General features: G+C 40.5%; 1 protein-coding gene across 6 annotated transcripts in view; it reads right to left on the bottom strand.

Moving 5' to 3' along the window:
* MYO6 (myosin VI) overlaps window positions 1–20,087 on the bottom strand; it is a 104,828-nt gene extending 84,741 nt beyond the window's left edge. For 2 of the 6 annotated variants that reach the window (XM_042017143.1, XM_042017142.1), the window contains exon 1: window positions 19,969–20,087. The gene's annotated coding sequence lies outside the window, so the exon portion shown is untranslated. The remainder of the gene's footprint in view (window positions 1–19,968) is intronic. The other 4 variants (XM_042017138.1, XM_042017139.1, XM_042017140.1 and 1 more) reach the window with 2 other exon arrangements.

The raw sequence follows: 20,087 nt of genomic DNA, 5'->3' as shown, positions 1-20,087 counted from the left end.
TATGATTTAGGAATAAAATCCACTTAAAACCCATAAAAATTATCGAAGGTCTAGAACATCTCTCTATATATAAAGAAAGGCTGAGAGGGCTGGGGAAGAGAAGGCTCCAGGAAGACCTTACTGTGGTCTTTCCATAAATGAAGGCAGCCTATAAGAAGGAGAGAGACTTTCTATCAAGGCTCCCAGTAACAAGACAAGGGACAACAGTTTTACACTGAAAAAGGATACATTTAGACTAGACGTAAGAAAGAAATTCTTTACAATGAGATTTGCCTGAAGAAGCTGTGAATGCCCCATCCCTGGAAACCTTTAAGGTCAGGTTGGATGGAGCTTTGAACAACCTAGTGAGAACAGAGGGGTTAGACTTGATCTCTTTAAAGATCCTTTCCAACTCAAACCATTCTGTGACTCTAAAATAACCTTTAATTCTTGTACTGTTCATGAATAGTTTGTATTTTCACAGAAGGCCAAGGACAGTAAAGGCTTGGCATTTGACCAGCAACAAATCAGACAAAATCTGCTATTAGCACTGACAATCTTGGCAGCAGGGAAAAACTGCAGACCACAACAACTTCCACATTAGCCACATCCTGACCACAGCTCAACTCTCTCATTTTTTGGTAAGACACTACTCTCTCCAAAATTTGAGAAAGTTCTAGGCTTCCCTAAACCTTGGTACACGGTCATGCAGATTATAGACTCTGGACTAATCTTTGCGCAGATTTCGCCACAGCCAAAGACAAACAGGCTGTTTTTCTTACTACTGATTCAGCATCTCAGGGAGCCACAGAAATTGACTGATGCAGCTCCCATAGCTCCAATACTTTTATGAACCATGAGTTATAAGAAATCCAGCTCAAGTACATCATGCTCACTTCTTGTTCAGAAAACAGTTAGAAGATTGAGATCAAAATCCAACTGCATTTTACCAACTGATTTTAATACCTCAAATACATTACCTGAATGTTTCTGCCCATCCCCATCATGTACAAAATATTATTTATTAATTTAATATGAATGCTGCAAGAAAGAGCATCCCTGCTCATGATTCTGTTAAAATCAACAATGAGTAAAAATTACCAACCAGCAACACCACAAAAATGGCTATAAATTTTCTGCCTAAGTGTTAAAAGATTTACACAAGAGACCAGGCATAGCTGAATGCATATTTTAGAAAAAATCTGGGAGATCTTTAAGGTTTTCAATAGCAGGTGTCATCGTGCAGGCAACAGAGCAAACACACTCTCTCTTCACAGGCAATAGAACCACCCCTGGGGCTGGGAACTGCACAGTAACCACATGCGCACACAGTCTCAATATATCTGATACAAAAGTAAACAGAAAATAACTCATGCAGAATCATGGCTCCCAGGACCAGCCCTTAAGCATAATTACAAATTCTGTACAGAAGCTCATGCAGAGGACAAACCACCACAGACACATGCTAAGATCAGACTGCTTATTTTGGCAAAGAACCGAGAAGTGGAGTCAAGAAAAGCTTTTATTCAGGTTGTAAATTCAGAAACAAAATGCAGCTCAGGTGTTTTTAAATTCAAAACTTCCTGAACAATTACAGCTGGAAAAAATTTCTGGGAGAATGAGCACTGTCATGCTGCCACTGCTATTTCCCAGTTGGGGTCAGCAGCTCAAAGGTAAGAGCATTTATTCGTGGCACTTGAGCCTTCATTTCAGACTATGTAAAATGTTTTATATGAAAAATACATCTCCAGAGGCTAGGAATGTCACCTAAGAAATAACACCAGGTCATGAAGTCCTGTCCATGCAGTCTTCATTTAAATCAGCTGCAATGGTTTCAATCTAGATGTCAAGAATTGTCCATCCAGTGATAATCTGATGGTTAGACATTTTTACAGGGGTAGTGGGTCTAAGATTAGACAACAGAGTGAAGTTCTGCTAAATAAAAAGATACTGCAATTATCATGGGCACTTTTTCCTTTTTATCTTTCCATTACACAAATATTTAGTTTCAATTCCATTTTCCTCTCTTTAAAAAATATTCAAGAATTTAACATTGTGGTGGGATTAGGATCATATAACAATAATTTTCACCTCAGGAACAAAATGGTAAATGAAAACACCTACATTATTTTCAACTCTAAGTAACACGCTTCTTCCATTTTGTTGCTCTTTAGTCCTTCCTACAATATTTTGAATTAAACTGAATGCATTGTAGGGCAAACAAAGTATTATGCTTTCAAAACCAAAGATACCCTTTAGAAGATGTGAATGGTCAATATAAGACATTCCTGGCTTGGATTTTTTTTTCTTTTTTTCCTAATTGTAAAGATTTTAACAATACTCATTATGCCAATAAAAGGAGAATTTCAGAAACAGAAGGCATATTTATTTACACTTTTTTTTCCAAGTCATTATTTTTCCTGACATAAATCTGAAAGATAAGTTTTAAACTCAAGGGATACATCTCCGTTAGCAAGTAACACGGTACAAAAGGAGTAACTGCGTAACAGCGAAACAGCAGCACTGAGGGACCAGTGCCCATACTATACACATCTTGAGGGTTTTACTAATTCTAGTTTGTACCACATATCTCTAGTCTGGTCCCCTTGACTGAATATGAATTTACAGCTGCAGACTATCAGGCATTTTTCTAAGGAGCATCTTCCAGTCTGGTTTCATCCAAACAGGATCCAGTTTGGTACCTGGGCCTGCAGTGCCTTAAATGCAGACAACCAGGAGGTTCAGTACAACAGCAAACTCCTAAGATGAACTAAACACTAATGGAGACACACCTCTACTCATTCTTTATCCAGCTGCTGATGGTTACTGGCATGAGAAAAGACTCTTGTTCTAATATAGTGACAAACCAGGTTACGGTACTTTTTCCCCTTTCTTATCTGCACTTCAACTTCATCGTCATTTTAATCTAGGCTTTATTCTTTAATACCAAGCATGAGTGATCATATAATACATAGCTACCAATCATACATCATCATTTAACCAGGAAAAACAGTCTTAAAACAATCTAATGACAGTTTATGTTTTTTACATTTTTCTTCCTTCTTTCCTCCTCGAGGATAGACTATAGCTACTACAGCACAAAAATATTGCCTTAGACCTCCAAAGTTGAATACTTTAAATTTATGCTTCTTAGAGTACAAACACCAGCTAAAAATGAGTTCCACCCTTCAGAGCTTATATAACTGTAGTGATCTCACCCTCTAAACACAAAGTATGATTAAAATTATCTTTAGTTCCACTTCAACTGTCCCAAGATGCTTTAGCAGTCCCCATCCTGTGAGCCCCCAGGAGGCAGCTCTCCCCAGCCCACCCAGGGACACTGCACTCCAAGTGCCCGTCAAGCGGCCCTCACCCCAGCTGTGGAAGGACACACAGAGGTACTGTTGTCTAATCAAACAGGTCTCAAAGTCACTTATATGCTCAGCTGGTAACTCACCCCTAGCTCCTCATCAGATGATACTGTGGACTGGAAATGTGGAAGCAACAGCAACAGGAATGCGAGTAAATCCTGTTCCTGCACGTTTCGACATAACCCTGCTCGACAATCCGAACAAAGGCTTGTGCTTATTCAGCCTACAAATAACTTTAATGACTGTGTTTTGTCTAAAACTGGGGTATGGATTCCTCTCTCCGCAGATTAATCTTCCTGCTGCTTGTCAGACAGGAGAGATTTGAATTAGGGCTTTAAGTCAAAAGCAAAGTTAGCATCTACAATCGCGCACACCTAACCATGTATCAAAATTTCTGTTCCTGTTCCAACATCACATTATAAAAAGTAAACTTTTATTTCATTTATGGACAATATATAAAACACCACTCCGAATTGTTTCAAAGACACGCTGAAAAATACTATTAAATGTACCCTCAAGGGAAGTGTAAAAAGCTCACACACAGAAGCTTGAAGCTCCCAAACACAAGATTGCTGCAATGTTAACTCTTCCCTACAAAACCACAGATACCACCACCAAAAAAAAACAAGTAAAGCTCCCTCATCCCTCTGCCAGGACAAGAGGTACCCAGGACAAAAGTCCCATTTCCCATTTCTTGGTACTCTTCTCCCCAACTCAGGAAGAACCAGTCCCAGCAACAACAGAAAAATACCTCTGCCAATGTGTATTATCTGTACTTCTAAGAAATTCTTTACTGAGAGGGTGGGGAGGTGCTGAAACAGATTGCCCAGAGATCTTGTGGATGCCCCATCCTGGAAGTGTGGCTTTGAACAACCTGGTCTAGTAAAACGAGTCCCTGCCCATGGCAGGGGGGTTGGAACTACACGAGCTTTAAGGCTCCTTCCAACCCAAACCATTCTATGATTCTATGTTAAAAATAAACAAGGTAAGTCTGCAAGAACTTTGAATTACGAGTAGACTCAAGGAGCATACAATCCTTTTGTAGACATAAGTTTCCCTTTACTAAAAGCAAAATATTTGATACAGCAGTACAAGAATATCCAAAACATTAAGCATATTTTCACAATGATTCAGGTTTAAAACTCAGACCTTCCCAAACCCAGTGTTTTTTCCATAGCTTGGAAAAAAAATTTTAGCAGGTTTTCTCATCTTCCCCACTGATATTACCTGCAACATTTAAAAAAATTTAAAATTTAAAAAAAAAAATCTAAACTACATACAAGCATGGCCTGAATTACTTGGACACAACCTGACTTCAGATCTTCAAGGCCTATCTAGAAAACAGTGACTTTGATCATCAGAAAATATTTTTTTTATTTCAAAAATTATTTTATTTCAAAAAGAAGGGTGTACATACTGTATTTACCAAACAACTGTATTTTTTGTTCTTGGGTTTGTGCAACATAAAGGGGAAAAAAAGGAAAATGTAACAGAACCTGCAGTAGCAAACCTTCTGGAACTCAGTACCAGAGTTTCCTTGAGCTATCTCATGTCAAGTATGGTTGACATTCATTGTGTTTCTCCACTATAAAAGTAGGGCACTTTATGTGGATCACAGAATTTGGCCCATATAAACTTTAGGATTTAAATAACACTCCTCTAAGAACAGTTAAAAATAACTGCTGGTTTGGCAGGCCCCAAAAAGGAGATTAAAAAAAAGTAATATTTCAAAGACCTCACACATTAAATTTCTGACAGAAATTCAGCAGAATGGTGCTCAGCAGAAATTTCAGGGGGTCCAGAAATCAAAAAGACTAAACGATTTTTTAATGAGCAAAACTGACATCATAGGTTCAAACCATGTCTCAGCTACATGTCTACATATACCATGGGAGGTCATTATACTCAATAGCAAAACCATCAAGAAAGGCAATCAAATGGATTTGCCTAAATGAGTGAGAATGACCAGAAAGCACAAAACAGGCACTTCTGCTTAGTGCTTTAATTGACATTCTTGAAGAAATTTCTGATTTTCTCAACACTGTTTCCAAGAAACAGGCACAGCCCAATTTAATGCAACCTGCTATACATCATTAGGATTCACCCAGGTGACACAAAAGGAAAACCCCAAACTTAATTAGATAATTTCAGATCAGTTGCTATAAAATCCATGGGTTTTATTTGGCACATTTAAACCTATTATCCAGTTAATCAATTAGAGAAGAGGATAACGTGAAATAGTTCTTAAGCATGCTTCAAAGACAGAAAAAATATAAGAAGATTTAAGTTTTAATTCTAACACCTTCCACGATCAAAAGCAGCATGTTTAAAGCCTTCCTCCAATTCTAGAACAATCTAAATCTATAGTTTCAAAATCCTTCCCACTAAAAATACATTTATTACTAATTTCTAACCTTGAAGACACATCCCTTTGTTCTTCTACGGTTAAGGCAAAACATCATCTTGCACATTTTTACAACCTTCCTCTAAATGCTCAGTACCAGCCACACAGAAATTCCATGAGGTTTTAAACAACTCTTTGCCAAATAAAAAATGGTAAGGGTCATGTAATGACAAGTTAAATATATGTAATATTTACATGGAAAACAAACTACAGAATATTTCACTCTAGCAGAAAAAGCAGTGATACACAGTTGGTGGAAAGAGACCACAGACACTACAAACAGGAACTACTTTGAACACAATTTTGAAAATGTTTTGAAGAATTACTTTTAACCACTACTAGTTCAATATTGCTCTGATTTGCAAGATGTCACACAGACACAGCCAAAAGTAAGCACTAGTGCCTTCTGACTCTTGACACTTGAGAGTCAATTCCTGGCTGGTTTCAGCATTTGCAGATATTCCATGGACTCAGAAATGTTAATGATGTCAATCAAAAAGCCTAGGAGACAGTTCAAAAAGTCACACACAAAGTCCTCATGCTAAAAACATTTAATTTACACATTCCTGATTACAGGCAAGACCCTCACCCTGTTGATTACAGAACAGCAAACCACAGAACAGTCGCTGATTTTCTTTCACGGAAAACTAATACATAACTAGTTTTTAAAAGACGAGGAATACAATGCAGAAGAGACTGTACTGCTGTTGAAGGAAAGACTGTGAGGTCATGTGAGACTTATCATCAGCGGACCCACAACAAGACAACCTGATGACTCTCTTTCTCAGGGCTTTACAAACCATCCTCTTCAGCTTCCTGGACTTGTGGTCTACAATGCTGCAAGCCAAGTTCACTCAAGCATTCTATTTGGAACTCCAGTCTGGAAGTCTTCAGCACTTCCTACATTCCAGCAAATATATTATTTCAGATATATGGATATATATATTTCCATATATTTTCTTTCACTCAAAACCTGAGCTCCACGGGAGCTTAAGCTACAATGATCAAGAATTCAACACGAAAGTTAGGTATGACTAATTCAAATTCCTCCTTGTGAACAGAAATCTTTCAAACCTGCTTTCACGATGGATATTTCTTCACACTGTTGAATGACCTGAGAGTTATCTTGGAGGGGCAGGGGGAAGCTAATAGTGAACTCCTCATAGATTTCTTGTATTTCCTTTCTAGAGTAAAAAAATCCGCCTTGGGAATGAGTTTTTGGGTTTGAATTATTCATGGAAACTAGAAAACTAAAAGCTTTCCAGTTCTCTCACATCATCATATGATTAGAGATCTTCTAAGGTCATCTTAGAAAAAATTCAAAACACAGTATAAAAGAAACAATTGTGGAGAATGTGACTACGACGAAGAGCCTGGAGGATTATTACACGTCAGGTGCTTCCTCAGGAACCCAGAAAACTCCAGTTGCTTTGCTGCTGAGACAGCAACAATCACATGGGATTCAGCCACCTCCCAGCGACCTATATGAAGTCTTGAGGCAAGATCTCAAGAACAACTAAGTTCAAAAAGAGTAAGATGTAGTACAGAGCAGCCCAACTGATACAACTTTAAACACACTGAACTAAAAAAAAAAGCCAAAACAAAACACAACCAACAGACCTATTTTTCAAAAGGCATCAACATATGAATCAGTACCCTCGTCACACCATGTTAATGGAGACTCCACCTCTCTTTACAAGGAGTCCTGTTCCACCCTCCACAACAGCATACCCGTCTTCAATTACAGGGAAGTATGTGCTTCCTTTTATCGACTAAAGGACACAAAGTATGAAGAATTATCTTATTATTTCTATTAATAAATTAAAAACATGACATTGCATTTTGGTATCAATGCCAGGAAATTCACAGCTTCCAGAGTTTCTGCTTTATTTGGGTGATTAGTAAATAGAACTTGCTGGCTATAATAGTTTACTCTAACTTTAAAGAAAAAAAAAAAAAGCATGCCTCTTGAATAACTCCAGTAACTTGGGAACAATAAAGGAAACAAGATTAATCAAATGCCTTCTCAAATGCCTGCACGTCCAGTTTCCATGCTGCCTTCAGCCACAAGGGTGAACCATGCTGGCTAACGACCAGTGAAGAACACAAATCTAAATTTCCTAAAATAAAAATATCACCGCATGTCTGTTAAGTAATAATAAACATTTCTCAGAAGTGACAAGTTTGCAAAAATTAATGACATTCAAGTACAAGAGAGAACACAATTATATTTCGAAGGTTATCAAAACAGCATTTGTTTTTTCAGCTTCCACTCTATAAAACTCATTCAAGTTTTACTGGATGCTGTAGTTTACCTAATTTCTTCACGCATCCAGCAGCCTGTGCTGTGTGATGATCCTGCTTTGATACAGAAGCTTTTGACAGCAATCTGGAAACGTGTCCCATAATAACAGCATAGGAAATCCTAATACACCAGGTGTGGCTTTAGAGATGAACACCCAGGAAGTGCTCTAATAACTACAGCAGCCTTCTGTAAGCTTTTGCCACTAAGGGTCTCTTGAACTAGATTTATACTGAAAAGCACCAGGGAGGTAGAGGACAGAGGACTGAATTTTTGCCTGACCTGCTCTTCTATTGTAACAGTTGACTAAAAGATGCGCTTTGATTGTAGTGAATGATTTTCATATTCTTTGATACTTGGCTTCTCCCCGTTCTCTAGGAATCCCTTAGTTTATCTTTTCTCTCAGCCTCAAAATGCCTTTTTTAAGAAAAAAGTTCTTTCTAGAAAGAAACTCTCATTTAGTATTAAAACTATCATCTAAAAAACTCCTTGCAATGCTCTGGAGTGCTTTTTTGTTTTGGGGAACGCAGGAGGCCTGGAGCTGCCCATTCTGCCAGTGGAGCTGTGCAAATCCTGCCCTGTGCCCAGGCTCTGAGCCCAGCCAGTCAGCAAGGCTCTGCCTGGAAGGTGAATCACATCTGCTCAGCCTCCCCTGTCCAGCATGCACCCAGCTCAGCAGCAACTGCTCCAGATCATGCTTTCCTATGTGGCTGCTTCTGCCTACACCACCCTGCTCAACACAGCATTAGTAACTTTGGCCCTCTGGCAGTTACTCCCCTTGTCGAACCCTTCTACTCTAAACTGCCTCCCCCTTACACATTAAGCTGCATCTAAAATTAGCCTGAAAAGCAGATCTTCATCTCAAAGCAACAGTACTCTCTCCACTTCCATTTTTTCAAAACAGGAAGACTGACTGCTACTTTGGTTCAGGAATGTAGTGAATTCACATGCATTTTAGGTGGCAAAAGGCATAGGGCTTTCTCTGTGACAGTGCTCTTGGCACAGTGACAAGGGGCTTTGCTGACCCAGAACAAGCTCAGTGTGTTACCATCTGGTGCAAGGACCACTGTGAAAAGCCAAAGGAATCCCCAGCAGAGCAGCAACTCACAATAGCCTGCAACATCAGAAAGTATTCCTTCCTGCTGACTCGCATGGAGAGCCAGCACGTTCTACTGCAGGGCTTCTCAGGCAGTGCTGGGCACACATATGAGCAAAGCTTGCCGTGAGAGGAATGTTCCCTGCAGCAAATGTGTCCTCCACATCACTCTCCAAACCTCAGCCTGATGAGCAGGGTTAACTGCAGGCTGACAGCTTTCAAGTAATTACAGCCATCCCCAATCCAGTGCTAACTGGTATGACACTGGTCATTCTCAACAAGAGAAGGCAGAAAACAAAGAAGAAAATACGGATTTTGATTAAAACTCTCTTCCCAATCTTCAAATTCTGCTTCTACCAGATGTTCTGTCCTGCATCTCTCCACTACCCTTTTGACTAGACACCAAGCCTGGCTGATAAGTAAAGCAAAACCAGCATCTCTTTCATCCTCAGAAAACCATACTGATGCAGCCAGTTTTACTTGCTCTATTGTACAAACTCCATTTGCAACCTGTCTTGGTATATGCAGCCCACAAAGAGCATGCGAAGCTGCATGCTCATCTGTAGGACTGACGCCATGCAAATCCTTCCCATTGCCAGCAAGTTGTGAAACACAAAAGGCAGGATATCCTGGAAGAAGTAACATAAATGAAAAAAAAAAAAAAAAAAAGGCATGTGTCCTGGGAATAACTTACACAGGGATTCTTTAAGGGCAGAAGCTGATCCTGAAAAAAAAAGTCTGATCCAGAGGAAGACACGTTGTAAAGCCATCAACAAATATCAGCACATGAAGCACTAGCAAGGATCCAGATTGCAATAGAGTGATCCAGGCAGATGAATGACAGGAAAGACACGGTGCAACCCAGGAAGGCAATCCAGGTGACATGCTAACAACCTACACTGGAGCTTTCATTATGTTCTACATTCTGCTGAACTCCAAATGAATGCTATCCCATGCATCTGGGTCAAAATTAGACTGCCATTACATGCAACAGTGCAAAGAGGTGGGTGGTATCACTGAACCAAGGTCTGTATCCCCATTACTTGCTACAGCCTGCAGCACCCAAGCTCCACACCATGCCATTCCTGTCCCAGCTGGGTGGAAGCCCTCGGAAGACAGCCTGGTACCTGAAAAAGGGGAGAAGCTCCTCACCTATGGGAAGACTTTTAGAAATCATTCATTTTCCTCCCACATTTTCTTGTTGTTAGTATTGAAACAAAGACCTTGACAGCAGTGTAATAATAGAGAAGGTACAATAATTTTTCTTTACTTCCCTGGGTACTATTACAAGCTTTTAGCTTATATTAGAAATACAGCATAGTCTGAACGCTTGCAGGAGATGCTTGAGGGAAGTGGTGATTTGTCAGAAAAAAGGAAAAAAAACACCCTTGTTTTTCAACAGTAGCAACTTGAAGTCTGCTAAAACACAAACTTCAAAAATAAATAGCACCCCCACCAATCATTGTTTAAATGCTTGCTAATATTACTAGGCTAATTTCTCACAACATAAAATTGATTTTTTTCTGAAAATATGGCTATTACTTCACATTCAACTCAGTTCTCCTCTGTCTTTGCATGTGTGAGTTACACAGCTTTTCCTTACACAAAGGCCTGAAACAAATAAAATTAAATGTGTGGGAAGAGTCCTCTTTATCACACAGATGTGCCTCCTTCATTGTCAGACTGGAGATTATCGGTTAGTTTTGTGGGTTCGCCTGCCTCTAAGATGTTCCTCACAAAATTAGGCCACGAATTTAAAATGAAGCAGCTGATCAAACTGCACAAAACAAAGGTACAGCAGCCTCACACACAGCTGCATCTTGCCCATTCAAATTTCTCCCTTAAGTATGTACAGTGGAGAAACTAACAGCTCCTTTTGAGAAGGCTCCTGTCTTACCTGGATCCCCTAAAAACTTCTTGGACATTTCCAACAAGATGACCAATGGAAATGAGAGGCTGCTAGAGAGCACATGCTGAGTCCTAGAAAAACATAAGCCAATTAGCTTTCATTAATTACCACTAACCACACCTTTGCACACCTTCAGAAGTCACTCCAAAATCTTTACCTGTCTTGGGGTGAAATACTTTACCCAAATTGCAAGGCCTCATGGCCTTACACCCACAGCAGGCACACCCAGGGTCAGTGCCTGGACATGTACAGGCATCAGGCAGCATCTTCCATTCGATGAGGAAAACATGGCTTCAAAGTCCTGCCCAGGCATGGTAGGAAGGGCAGCCCCTGATGCTAACCAGTTTTACATTAAAGCAGTCAAAATAGCATTTTTCTTCTGCTACAATCTTCAAGTGTTTCCACTTGCTGGGATCCCTTTGGTCCTCTTGGCTCCTCAGACTTTCCCACCTTGGCATCACCCTTCAGCCTTCACTTGTTTTTCAAGTAGTAGCTCACCTCAAAATACTCTTCCTCTTCCCAGTACTCTCCTGCTCCCCTGGTTCTACCTCCATCCTAGGGCGAAAGCAGCAGAGTCACTCAGTAAACAGCCAGTGACATGAAGTGCCTTTTGTCTGTCCTCTTCTCTCCCAAAGGGATTTGTAAAGAGACCAGGATTAATACTGAAAACAACTCATCTCAAACAGCTGGTTTGGTTTTTTTTAACCATATAAATTTCCACTTCCATCCTATGTACTCAGGCAGTCAGTACTTATTACTCACTCGAAATCCCAAGCTTTTATTAAAAAACAACAAAAAAAATTAAAAAATCAGGAAGTAATAGAACTGCATTTTTTTAAGGCATAATTTTTTTTTTCCTTCTGAAGAGATCAATAACTGATCCCAGACTAACAGAAGCTGCAAAGGGCAATTTAAAATAAGTCTATGAACCAACTTTACATATTATAACCCCTCTAGGCTGACTACTACATGAACAGACACAGAACTCTGTAGCAACAAAAACAAAGAAGCTAAACTCCAACACTTGCTAAAATAAGCTATTTTCAGTTCAAAGTTAAAAGAAATCTGATGTAATATTTTACAAAAATACATACATGTATGCAAAACTGGAAAAAGCTGCAAGGATTTAAACTGAAAGAGAATAATCTTTAAGAGTATATGGTCAACACATTATTTATGTTTATCATTGCTGCTTTAGTGTTGAATATATATAATTTAGTGTGTAACCCAGAAATACCCATAGCATCAGATGTCATATCATCAAAAGACTGCATGTTCACTGACAATAGGAAAGATTCCTATGGCCACAAGAAAAGCAGCTACTTAGACCATTGAACTGTAAAAAAACATGTTCTGTGGGTGTTGACCTTTTGAGCAAGACATGACTTGTACAGCATGATAAAAGACTAAGAAACTTCATGGCTAAGATTCTTCTCCCTGGATTAGTAAGAAATAATCTTTTTCCTTTGAAAGGATGTAGAACTTTACAGCAAAACATAAAACAAGATCTAAAATTTGTTTCAGATTACCATCAGAGTATGACACAAAAGGTATTTCAAAGAACATCCTTCCCCTAAACAAAACTTAGAATTTTTTTTAGATAATTTATGCAAGAATGAATTTTAAGGTGTAAAACTTTTGAGAAAGTGCATGTCCAAACACCCAAAGAAAAAAAAATTTAATAGAGGACATTCATGCAGTAAACCAAACACTATCTCAAGGTCTAAATAATCCAACATTGAGTGTCTGACCAGAACTAATTTCAGCTGAGAAGATGGAAGAGTACTGTAATAGGCTGACAACTGAAGACAGAGATCATCCCACCATCTGCAAAACTGCCAGTGTACAGAAGAAACAGGAGTGCTTTGTTCCCAACAGCTCCAATTCAACGCAACAGCCCATCTCTCTTCTAGTTCCCAAGAACTTTGAAATCTGAAGCAATGCTCTTAACCACAGCCAAAAGATCAGCTACTAAAATCTGTAAAAACCATTAGAGGTTCTATTTTGGAAAAAAAATCATAAGAGGACTAAAAGGCCCAACAGCACAGCCATTGAAAAGCAAGCCAACAAGTATGAGAGAAGGAGAAACAGCATCATTCCTGGCGTATCCACATAAGTAACACTCCTTGCTGTACAGCAGAGATACGATGCTCTGCAGAATGCCATTTCTGTACACAAGCACCTGCCATAAAGACTGCTTGCATGAACACTGCCACAGCTTTAAAGCAATCAGCAAACACTGACAAAATAACTAGAAGCCTAGAAAATGAGACAATGATTTATATCATCAGTTTTCCTATCTTTTTAAAAGATTCCAGGTAACAAATACCAAAAAAAAAAAAAAAAAACCCCAAAGCCACAAAATAAACTCATTCTCACCCCCAAAACCACCACATGTACTAAACCCAAGTGTTTTTATCTTTACACAGTAATAAAAGTCCATATTACCCTAGGGCCCTCTGAAGTCCATGATCTTTTACAATCCTCTCCCATCCTACTCTATGGCTCTGTCCTTGTGTGTGACTGCGCCGGGGTGTCCCTGCCCACAGCAGGGGGTTGGAACTAGATCATCTTTAGGGTCTTTTCCAATCCAGGCCATTCTGTGATTCTACAGTTCTATTAAATTCCCTACATATACTCTTTACTTCTATATTTCTCTCTGCAAAGGGCTCTGGAGGTATTTTTCTAACTTTTGGTAGAGGCAATGAAGGTTACACAGGTCTAAGAGACTGCAAAAAATGTGGCTTCCTGAGAGAGGGTGAGCTGAACGGCAATGACTTATCACCCCTCATCTGCCTCCCCTCATCTCTGCTGCTCAACCTCTGCAGCATGGATACGGAAAAAAGAAAGGTGATGGGATTTGTTGCTTTCTGCAGAGCCAGCAGTTTGCACTGGAGTGTGAAGGAGCCCCATGACCATCCACACTGCTGGGAAGGGCGCAGAAGATGCAGCCATTAAGATTTCCTCTTTTCAGGGTCCAGCAGGCAATTACCTCAGACCAACTGCTCACAAAACTGCAGCCCAACAGAATTGTTAAAATTGAAATCATCAAAAATGTTTGTCAGATTCTTCATTCCTGAATGCTCTGCTCCCTGACCTGGAAACTTTGCAGTATGTAAGCAAGGCCAACAGCACAAGAGGTTACCGCATACTGTTAAACCTTGAATTGGATGAGCAGCTACAGAGCATCCCTTCCCCAAAACTCTCCAATGCCTCCCCTAAAACAAGCAGAGTGCCACGATAAGCAGGTTTGGTGTGCCTGCACACAGCGCTCACCCAGACAAGACAAAAGGAGACACAGCAAAACTGTCTATCCTTGGCATGCAGGACTTTGTGAAAGAGTTTTATTGCTATCAATTCCCCCACTACAGAGCAGCTGTGATGGGCTGCACTTGAAGAAATCAGGAAAGAGTGAAGCACAGATGTGAACATAGAAGGGGTGTCCTCCTTCACAGGTCACACCTAAAGACTGGAGAAGGACATGCTGTCCTCCCACAGACAGCTTCTTCCTAAACATGGCTACTGCAGTATCACCTTATAGCTGGCTCCTTTGGATCTGGAACACTGAGAATGCACCTGACATGATCAAAACCTTGCTGAGTGCATGGCAACAAAGACAATATAGCAGATGAGAGGGATGGAGCTCTGGATCATACAAATCACAACCTGAACTTGCTCAAAATGCAAAAAGCAACAATATTTCCATGGCTTCAGCTTAGGCCTGAAGGATCCATAGAAACATTTAGATATAATTCAGAAAGTTGCTGCTATTTTTGTAAAATACAGCCAGAGATCTTGCTAATATTGAAGAGATTTTTGTGAATAACTGGCTTTGTTAAATTCTCTACTTCTCTTTTTTTTTTCCACAAATTTCAAATCAGTGTGCTAAGTCTTGTTAATTACAAGAAAAACAAATTTGCTCATGAAATATGTAAATAATACTCTTAATTCAATTGTCTACCTACCTTTGCAAAATAAATTCAGCAAGCTCTCTTATAAGATGTTGCTTAAAAAAGAAAAAAAAGTTTTCTTTTGTGATAAATAAGGCCTTCTGTTGAGCATTTACAAACCCAGGGTTCATTCAGACTTTCAGCTCAAGACTGAGAATTTCTCTTTTAATTTCTCTGATCAAGCCCCAAAAGATGTACATACAGATGTGGCCACCCCAGTTCTGACAGTGCTCATGACACCTCCATTCAGCACCGCCAGGACCAGATCCCAGTTTGGAGACCGGCCACATTCCTCACAGCAGCAGCGCTGCAAGCTGTGCATACAAAAAGTGAAGTTTAATACCAGATGCCTCATCCGTCTCTCGTTCCCTGGAGCAAGCAGAAACTGCCCTTCATCCACACACTTGCAGAGCGAGGAGAAGCACTGACGAAGGTCCCTTGGCTTGACAGAAGTGCTTCAGGAGTGACACAACGCCTGGGTATGACTTGCAGCACAGCCACAGCAGCCAGATACCAACCCACACTTAAGCGTTCATGCATGCCCTGCTACTGACAGTAGCTGCAATTTAGCTCACAGAGCTTGCACACGCCTACAGGAGCTGCAGCCAGCACCGTGTCTGCAGGTTAAATGTCATCTGGCTGCAACTCCCTTTTCAGCAGGAAAAAGCCAGCATGCAGCAGGGAGTCCCAAACCACCTGTGTAAGGCCAGGCTATGCTGTTGCCAGATGGCAATAGGCTTTGCCTTGGAGCGGCAGGACCAAACTGAACAAGTCCTCCTCAGCCTCATCACCCCCTGCTCCATTTCTGCACACAGCTCAACAACAACAAAAAAGCAAGAACTTGCTTTGGCTAAATCAGTTTTTCTGAATAGGCATTCTAAGATGGTCACTTATCAAAAGAGTTTCAGCATGCTCTCCCCAGTTAAATACGTATATTAACTCTGTATGGTCATTACTTACAGAAGTCATTCTACCAGAGACTAAAGTGCCCATGGATTTATTGGTCCTTTTCTTGACATCAGAGCCTTCGAAAAATCTACGAAGGCTGCTGATGCTTCACATTCAGCTTTGCAAAACTGCTGGTTTTATTGGGATTTTTTGGGGGGAGGGGAAGATTTTTCCACAGCCATCAGTTCAAAAACTACATTTTTCCTATGTGTTTTTTATATTGATACAGCATCTATCAATACTTCAGAAATACAAGTCACTGTCACTAGTATTTACTACAAACTTAAGACAGTCATTCCAAGAAATAACAAAGTAGAAACTTAAACAGATGGCAAGCTATGTTAAAATGTTGCCATTTTAAAATGCCTGTGCATATTTTAAAAAGCAGAAACAAAATGAGAAACATACGATATTTGGCATTTTTTTTTAGTAAGGACTTTAGAAAGTCCTTTCTAAAAGTGTTTCAGACCCAAAGATGCTGTAACACTAGGACACAAGTTATGAAGCCACACACAGTATATTCTACAGTAGATGATGAATACCTCAGGTTTTATCCCTCTGATTTTCCTGGTTTAAATCACAGTATGGTCCTACACCTACATTTCCTACAGTGTTACAGGCTATACTCCTAAACCACAACATTTTGCTGTCAAATGCAGTAGTTTGCCTCAACACTAATTATTTTAAAACCAAATGCATTAAGCTGTAACATGAGATGACCAGCAACTGAAAGATTCTAGGACTTTATCACAGAAACTGTGCATTGTTTGAAGACTGAAATTACTTTTTTCCACATAAACTCAAGCCCGAATACAAACAGCACCTGAAGAAATCATCAAGCTCAAGCCCCTGCGTGAGAACAAGTAAAACAGTTTTGAGAAATGTTTTTAATATATCTTTAACACAAGTCCTATTTGACTTTCAAAAACCTTCACAGAAATGAGATTGCACAACCTCAGTTTCTTTCAGTTTTCCCTAAGGCATAACAGATTTTAAGAACTTCCATCAAGTCTTTGGTGCAAACTACTTTCATCTTTTTCGATACAGTCACTGACAGAAGAACACAGACCACTTCTCACTAATTTTAAGACTGTAGAATCTTCCTGTCCCATCATCTTACCTCCTCTTTCTGCTGAAAATGAGCTTGTATAGCCTTTGTGGAACACACTTTCCAAACACAGTCTCTGTAGATATGTTTTCCAAAACCTTCCTAAACCCTGATGACCATTTCTGGTAGATGGAAACTTTGGAACTTATCTTTCTTAACAGGCTGTGGCCAAAACTGGACACATTACTCTGTTAACTTAAGCTGCACTAGAACATAAAGCTAAATTCTGAACTTCAGCAGTACTGCATCCCTATGCTTCTTGCGATCCCACATAACCCTCAGATCTGCTTCCACGGCACTGCTGCCAAGTCAACTTTACCCATCTGCATTATGCTATCTTCTTCCAGAAAACAGTATCTTGTATTCATTTACTGCCTTCAAACTTATCAAAAACCTCTTGTCCTCCAAAGCAGAGCATCAAAAACACAGTCTGAAAGCCCTGCTCAGTCTCCTTTAGATTTTGTGCTAATTCTATTGATCAAAGACATCAATAACAACAAGTACAAAGGTACCAGAACTGCCCTAGGCACCGCTTAAACTGACTTCCAGTTTGATGGTGACTCATAATCATTTCCTGAGAATTATCACCTAGAGTTGCTATCTCTAGATGTGGTCCCTTTGGTTCAGCTGTTCTCAAACACTTACTTCAAATGAACAATTTTCCTAAGAGCAGCCCTACTGGGTCTGCTGTCTGCACTATGTCAGTGCTTGAAATTAATATAAAAATTCGATAAATAATTGACGGTACTTTCCCAGTCTATTGTCCCTGGCTCCATGCTCACCTTGGTGACCCCCTGAGCTACCTGAAGTACCCTGCACAAGTCAGCCTTAGTGGATTTTTCTTCCATTAATTTGTCCCGCTGCTTTTCAAGTCCCTGTAAACTTTCAGTATCCACATGCTCCAGAAAGGATTTCCAAAGCTTAACTAACCACACATTGGGTCAAAACCAAAACCACACCCCTTTCGTTCATTTTGAACCTGCCAGCTTAATCGCATGCTTTCGCATTTTGTACTGATAAAAAGTTAGTCCCTACTCAACTTTGCCACATCACTCATATGACTGTCAAAATTTCTAAAACCTGAAATCTTTCCTCAGACCAGTGTTATCAAATACCACAAAAATACAAAGGCTAGATTGGGTCACAAAGCCTTCTCCACCCTGGCAGACCAGGCACAAGGAAGCGCTATTTCACCTTCCTTATGAGAACATTATTGTTAATGGGTCAAAATACTGACCCATTATCAAAACAAAGGCACATGGCAATGCCGGAGGCTGAAAGACACAGTACTTAGTGCAGATTATAGAGGAATGCCCACTCTGACTAGAAATAACGGGGGTGGGGAAATTAGTTCAACTTAGAATTTCTGCAAGCTAATACTGACATGGTTTTAATTCAGAAAGCTATTCAGCCTCCCAGGAAAGTTTACTGCCTTTATGTTTGCACTGCTGGCTTTATAGTTTTACAGTCAAAGGCATAACTGTACCTTCACTAAATAGTTTATTAACTTAGACACATTAAAAACACATCCAGTAAAAATACAGTCAAGCTAAATCTTAATTTCTACGTTATTAAAAGGTTTGGAACTTGTTCTCTGATAATTCTGATATTTACTCTCCCACCTCAACAACACTGAGATCTTTCTTTTGTGGTTATTTTATTAACCATACATTTAAGAGTTAACTTGTGTGTTAGCAGTTTTATTATATTTAAACAAATACTGCAAGAGATTTGCTTATACTTTTAAATTTTCAAAACGAAGATTTTAAAAACTAAAAGATTTCCATTTTTGTTAAGCTTTTCTTCACTAAAAAACAAAGTTTAAAAGTGCCGATGACATTTAACTCATGAGTTCATCTTCACCCTGTTAATTTGTCACACTTGCAACAGAAGGAAGACTCAGTCCCTTGGCCAACCTTTGCACTCAGATTGCTGTGAACCAGTCCATAGGCCGTCCTGCAGCCCGGAGATGCCAACTGAACTGTAAGAAATTAGGTCGCCTCAAAGGTCTGTTCCCTCTGGGAGCACGATAGGGCACAAGTCACGACATACTACTTCTCTGTACCTTTGTAAGAACAGGGCTGACAGTCAGCAGCATTCGCTGAAACAACAGATAACAACCATCCTTTTACAGAACCAGTCATCAACTAGTTCAGCTAGCTCCATCCTACAGGCCTCTGGTGGCATTTACTAGCTCAGACCCTGAGAACCAAGTACTAGACAAGGACCAACAATATATTTGCTGCACTGCAAGTCGTATTCTAGACCATTAAGGGGACGAACCCTTTTAAGTTTTCCTATTCAGTAATGAATGCAAGTCACAGGAATGGGATATTGGTTTTTAGTTGTACATCACAGTGACACACGCTGCTCTCCAAAACCGCAGCCTGCAAAAGTACTTCAAGCAGAAATACTCCAGAAGATGTTTTTCCACTGAGCTACCAGTCATACTGCGTTCGGCCAGTAAAGGCTGTAAAAATTTTATTTTGTGTGACAAGGACAATCCCACCGGCACAGAAATGTTTCTGAAACAAGGAAGGGAGCTCAGCTGTAACTCCACAGGGATGGGATTTCACAGAGGACACTAAAAAAACCCAAACAATCCTAACAAAGGAAAGAATTTCCCACGTCAGTTAATTTAAGGAAGTAAAGCACAGCCCAGAGGGATTCTGACCGCAATTCCCCGGGAAGCCCCGGCTCCGGCAGGTCCGTCCCGCGGTGCGCTGGCGGGAGCGCTCACCCGCCGCGGGCCCGGCCCTTGCCTCGCCCGCCCCGATCGCACCTGCCCGGGCGGGAGGGCGGCGGGGCAGCCGAGGGGCAGCGCCGCGGCCGGGTCGGAGGGCCGGCGCCTCCCGCCGCGGGGAGGAGGGGGCGGCGGAGGCCGAGGGGCCGCGTCGTTACCTGCTGATGGAGGCGGTGGTGGTGCGCTCGGCGCCCCGCTCGCTGCCAGCCCTGCTCCTGCTCCTGCTCCTGCCGCCGCCGCTGCTGCTCCTGCTGCTCCCGCCGCTGCTGCGCTGCTC

Source organism: Corvus kubaryi, unplaced genomic scaffold (genome assembly GCF_017639235.1).
Source record: "Corvus kubaryi isolate FWS band 111438036 unplaced genomic scaffold, C.kubaryi_AGA036_p1.0 split3-73, whole genome shotgun sequence".
Lineage (NCBI taxonomy): Eukaryota > Metazoa > Chordata > Aves > Passeriformes > Corvidae > Corvus > Corvus kubaryi.
The sequence above is the reverse complement of the archived record's forward strand: the minus strand, read 5'-3'. Positions and strand labels throughout refer to the sequence as shown.